Here is a 5726-nt window from a genome sequence, read left to right on the forward strand (position 1 = left end):
GTGGTTAAGAATCCGCCTGCCAATGCAGGGGACACGGGTTCGAGCCCTGGTCCGGGAAGATCCCACGTGCCGTGGAGCAACTGAGCCCACAAGCCACAACTGCTGAAGCCCGCTCGCCGCAACCAGAGAAAAGCCCATGCACAGCAACGAAGACCCAACGCAGCCAAAAATAAATAAAGTAAAATAAATTAATTAAAAAAGAAAAAAGATGATCCAGACACTGTACGTCTGAATTCGGACAAAGCCATGGACTCATAATGTTGAGTCCAGACCTTAATCTGAGGATTCCTACTTGCATGTCCTTGGGCAAAGCACTAAGTTCTTAGTCTCAGCATTCTCACTGGACATAAAGATAATAACCCCTTCCCACAGGGTAGTTCTGAGGATCGGATGGGATGAGACAGTGACTGTGAGCCCACTCGTTTCATGAGATGTTTGTAGGAGTCCCTTGAAAAAGGGTTCTCTGATCAAAACAAAAGTGTCCTTTTATTGCAGGACTTATCAGAGCCTTTAAGATGCTATTGAGCATGGTGCCTCTCCAAGAGGGGGATGGAGTATTAAGTTTTCTCCATTTTTAAGTGCACACAGAGAACAGGGCTGGTGTTCTACAGCACATGCTGAAGGAAATTCTGAGCTATAATAGTAAAAAGACTTTGTTTACAATTAAACCAAAACAAATTTTAGAAAATTGTAAGTCTTATTCCTTTGAGTGCCAAACAGTAGAATATGTCTCGTGCTACTGGCGTGTGGGGAGGAGGCGTTCATCCTGCGAGGATGTAAGATAATCCTGCCTGTCACCTTCCTGAAGGAGGGACCGTGTCCTTCTTGTTACTGCCACCCCGCATAAATGTTGGGCAGCACAGCCCCATAAATGTTCGTGAGCTGGACGCCTAAAGCATGGGTTTCACCTCCTTGCTCAAGGCCAATGGCTGCCACCGGCTCACGCTCTCCATCCTGTTTTCTTCACCTTGACCCCTGCTAGGCTGGTCCTTTCTCATCCCTCCCTTCCCCACTCACACCCACCCACTGCCTGGCCCCCACCCCCATCTCCCCAGACTTTCCAACACAGCTCACCCTGCAGGACCAGCCCATGGCCTGCCCCTCTCCTGCAGCATCCTGCACCCAGTGGGCCTCCTCTTCTCTCCATGGCTCTCGTGCTCAGAGGCTGCCCCACCTGCTCAGGTGTCTGAACGAAGTGCCATAGCTTGCTCTGAGCTCGTGGGGGTCAGGGTTCACGTGTCATACTCTTCTGTGTACCCCCTCCAGCATCTAGCCCAGCAGTAGGCCCAGCGCAGTTGGTAGGTCAACACTTACTAACGGATGACCTGACAGTTGGCTTCAGAGACACCCTGTGGTGAGAACACTGCAGGCAGGATGCCCAACCTTGCCTCCAGCTCCACCCTCCCAGGCGCTGGGGCTGTGGGCAAATCTCCGAACCTCTTCAAATCTTGGTTTCCTCATCGGTCACACTGGGTTGCTACTCCCAGGCCTTCCCGTCTCAAGGGTTATTACAAGGGAGAGCAATGCTGAAAACTCAAAGCACTTCGCAAATGTTAGCCATTGTGTTCATTTTTCAGAGTTGACGGCCCCTGACAGATGGAGTATTCACTGTGACGTGGCTCTCTCGCTAGTGTCCAGCTGCTGACAGCTGGCACAGAGTCCGAGGCAGCGGGAGCAGGGGCCTCCACCTCGCGGGGTTCCCTGCTCCGCGTCCAGTATGGAACCCACCCAACCATCTGATCTGTCCCCACATGCTCGGCTCATTTTCCTTCATTTCTCAGAAGATGTGGGGACGGATGATGGATTACAGGAGACAGCTCAAGTTTTCTGACACTGGTCCAGGGTTGTAGGCAGTAAAGGCCATGAATCCCACTCCCCATAATAGGCACAGGCCAGAGACCCAAGAGGAGGGCTGGCCTGGACCTCCTCCTATTGTCAAACTCAATGGCCCAGGGGATCCAACGTGGGTCATACAGTGAGGGGCTTGAAGGGGATCTGTCTTGGAGCTGAGGTGATGTAAATTTTGTTTGGGAATTGGGTGATGAAGTAATTTTAATGTGAGCCGTTTGTAATTGGGAGCGAAACATGTTCATTCAAGTGAATCATAAGGAACTTCTCAAAACAGGGTGAAAATTGGGGCCAAAACTTGGGAGAAGAGATTTAGTGGGATAAATGTGAAATAGACAGCAATGCTGGAAAAACTCATCTGTTTACATACAGGATATGGGATACCAGGCCTCTCAGGAACACATAAGAGAAAAAGATAAGATTTTAAATGACTTTGAGGGTGATGTAAGTCAGCAAGAATTGAGGGAAATAGATGTTCAACTATTTCAAAACTTAGGCTACATCAGCAGAAGCAGGGAGGTGATAGAGCTCCTGCAGTCTGTACCACTGAGCTCACACCTGGGGAAGAATGTTCAGTTCTAGGTGCCTCTGATTGAAAGAGTAAGTTGAAGCTTAGAGGGTGCCCACGGGTGTGAGTAGGGTGGAGAAGGGTCCAGAAACCAACAGGAAAGAGTAGTGTTTAGCCCAGAGCAGAAATCACTCATGGGGTTGGGATTTCTGCCGACAGATGATATATGAAGAGCTGTCATGGGGAGCAGTGTTAGTTTTTTTTTTTTTAAATCCTAGAGAAAGAGGCAGATTTCCATTCAACATCTAGAAGCTCTTATTCACAACTGAGCTGTCTGGCTCTGGAAGACCTGGCTGATGACTGAAAATTCACATTGTTTAATCAGAGCCTGGGTAGTCTGTGCTGAACAGAAGTACCGCAGAGAGGGTCTCCTAAACCAGGTGACCGGTTGGACCCAGTGACCTCTGACATCTTTCCCAAGTCTAAGAGCGCCTTTATATGAAAAAATTTCTCCACCTTGTTAAGAAGTAACTTAAACTGATTTTGCTGCGTAGAATGCTCTGGTTGGGGGAAAGAAAGAACATTCCATGCATGCTTTTAATATTAAGAACTAAGAACAGGAAACATTATGTTCAATAAATATAATAATAATAATAAAGATATTTTGGCTACATGTTATGCCAGAAAGAGAAAAAAGGGAAAAAGCTGAAGAGAAATTGAGAAAGAATTATGGTGGTAAAAGAGAGGAGAACAAGGCAAATAAATGGAAAAAGAGAAGGGGAGGGAGAGAGGAAGGGGGGGAGAGAAAGAGTGAAGGAATCAGACAGAATATCAAGTGATAGAGTATTTTCCTTTCTTTCTCCCCCTTCCTGAAGCACTGGGTATATATCACAGCTAGTGCAACATGAAGGTTTTCTTTCTTTAATTTAGGTTTTATGTTTATCAAAGATATGCATGCATTTTAAATAATTTTTTAAAATAATCAATTAGTTCTACAGGTTTATTATGAAACAACAGCTCCCTAAATGCTCAAACCCAAATCCTAATTCCCATAGGCACCCATTTTCAGTCTTTAAACTGTTACTTTTTATATTTATTTCCATCTTTCTAAATAACACAGTTATACTGCTATTTCCTGATTTTTGTGTGTTTTAGGCATTATCCATTCCCACTGTGGAGAAAAGAATTAGCTTTCCCTGCCTCCCACCTCAAACACATTCCTTCCCCTGCCGTCCTAGTCAAGCCATATCATACTTCTGTTTAGACCATTTTCCAGCTTATTTTATTATGACTATGTAGATACTATTTACAGCCAAGCCATGTGATATATTTTCTTCTACAATATTTGATTTTCCGTGGAGTTAGTAATTATCTTTTTTTTGATTCTGTAGTTTTCTATTTATGTATCACGAATTCTTCTCCAATCTCCACCCATCCCCCAGCATCATTTGCATCCCTCTCTTCTAGATATAATCAAATACATCAGATATCTTACTAATTTATATTTCTGTAGATATCTCCCCCAAACTTTCTGATTGGCTTCATGTAGACCAATTGCACTCTACACCTAGTTCATGGATATTATCCAGAAATTTTCCTTCACCTTAATCCTGGAGCTTCTCCTTGATTCTGTTTTCGGTTGGAGGCTCTGCTTTCTTATTATCCTGCCTTTCTCTTCCTTGTTTGGTAGAGCACATTTATGGTAGAATACTTTTATGGAGACTCTGCACAGCTGAAAATATCTTTACTTTTACCTTCACCCTGGACCGATAGTTTGTCTTGGTATAAAATTCTAAGTTGAGATATTTTCTCCTCCAAATTTTGAAGGCATTCTACTATTGTCCTCTAGCTTCCAATATTATGAAGTTCAAAACCATTCTTATCCCTGACCTTTATCTATGACCTTCTTCCTTTCCTCCTTAGAAATGTTTGAAACTTCCTCTGTCCCCAGTGTTTTGAAATTTTACAAAGATGAGTGTTGATATGGGTCAGTTTTTACCCATGGTTCCAGGCACTAAATGGGACCTTTCAGTCTGAAATCTCAGGTTCTATATTTATGGGACATTTTCTTGAATTATTCCCTTCACAGTTTTCTTCCCTCCCTCCCCACTGCCTTTTCTTTTTCAAAATTCTTCTTGTTTAGATGTTGGACTTCCTGAACAAGTTCTCTAATTTTCCTAGCTTTTCACTCCCAGCTTCCATCTTCTCATTTTTTGTCCTACTTTTGGGGACATTTCCTTGACTTTATCTTGCAAATGCCCTTTTTAATTTTAAGAAATTTCTGCTAGCAAATTTTTTAATTTCCAGGAGTTTCTTACTGTGTGATACATTTTAATCATAGCACTTTCTTTTCTCATCAGTGCAGTATCTTCACTTGTCTCCCTAAAGATATTAATGATAGTTTCTAAGTAATATTTTCTTCTCCCGGTAATTGTCTCTGTTTCCTCAAAGCTGCTTATATTCTCTTTGTTTTGGTCTTTATCTCTTATTTGAGAGACTTTTCTCTAAAGTCTTGATTGTGTTTAAGAGTGGAGGACTGAAAAAGCTATTTGAAAAATCTGTGGATGTGGGTGGGTCAACTCAGGCTTTCACTGTGGGGGTGACCTGAATGGGCTGTTTTACAAGGGAACCCCCAATATTTGTCTTTAATATTTTTTTCTTGTGGTTTGATCATCTTCAGCCTTCTCTCCAGAGAGTCTAAGACTGGCCGTCCATTTTCTGGGAGCTGAAGGGGAAAGAGGGCTGACAAGTAGGCATCAGCACCTTGCTGTGTACTTAATTCGTTTTCAGTATGCTATCAGTATGATAGAACCAGGCTTGATGTTCCTCAGTCTAGAAACCCGCGAGAGACCAGCCCACAGTTTTCTGTTGGGGAAGGGAAGGGACAATTTCCGCAGAGTATGGAGTCAGAGAGACTGGCTGGGAGTTGAAATGCTTAATATACAGATCCTCAAAATCATCCAGTTTTAAGCTCTACCTTCAAACTGGTTCGAAAGGTATCTGGTACTGTCAGTTCCTGAGACTCTGGGGAGTTTTATGGTTTGTATCAGTTACTGTTGCTGTGTAACAAACCATCCCAAATCCTCATAGCATGAAACAAACCATTCAACAGGTTCATGGAGTCCGTGGGTTAGGAATGTGGGCAAGCCAGGCAATGATGTCTGGAATTCAATTGGGCAGACTCAGATGGCTAAATGTGACTCAAATAGCTGAAGATTGAAACAGCTGAAGCTGGAAGATCTACTTCCAAGATGGTTTCATTACTCATCTGGTACTTGGGCTGCAAAGATTTGGACTGGACTCAGTCTGTTAGGCGGGACTCAGCTGGGGCTGTCTACCTGGTCTCTTCATGTAATTTGGGTCTCTCACA

The sequence above is a fragment of the Phocoena sinus genome, chromosome 6, assembly GCF_008692025.1.
Source record: "Phocoena sinus isolate mPhoSin1 chromosome 6, mPhoSin1.pri, whole genome shotgun sequence".
NCBI classification, from domain to species: Eukaryota; Metazoa; Chordata; class Mammalia; order Artiodactyla; family Phocoenidae; genus Phocoena; species Phocoena sinus.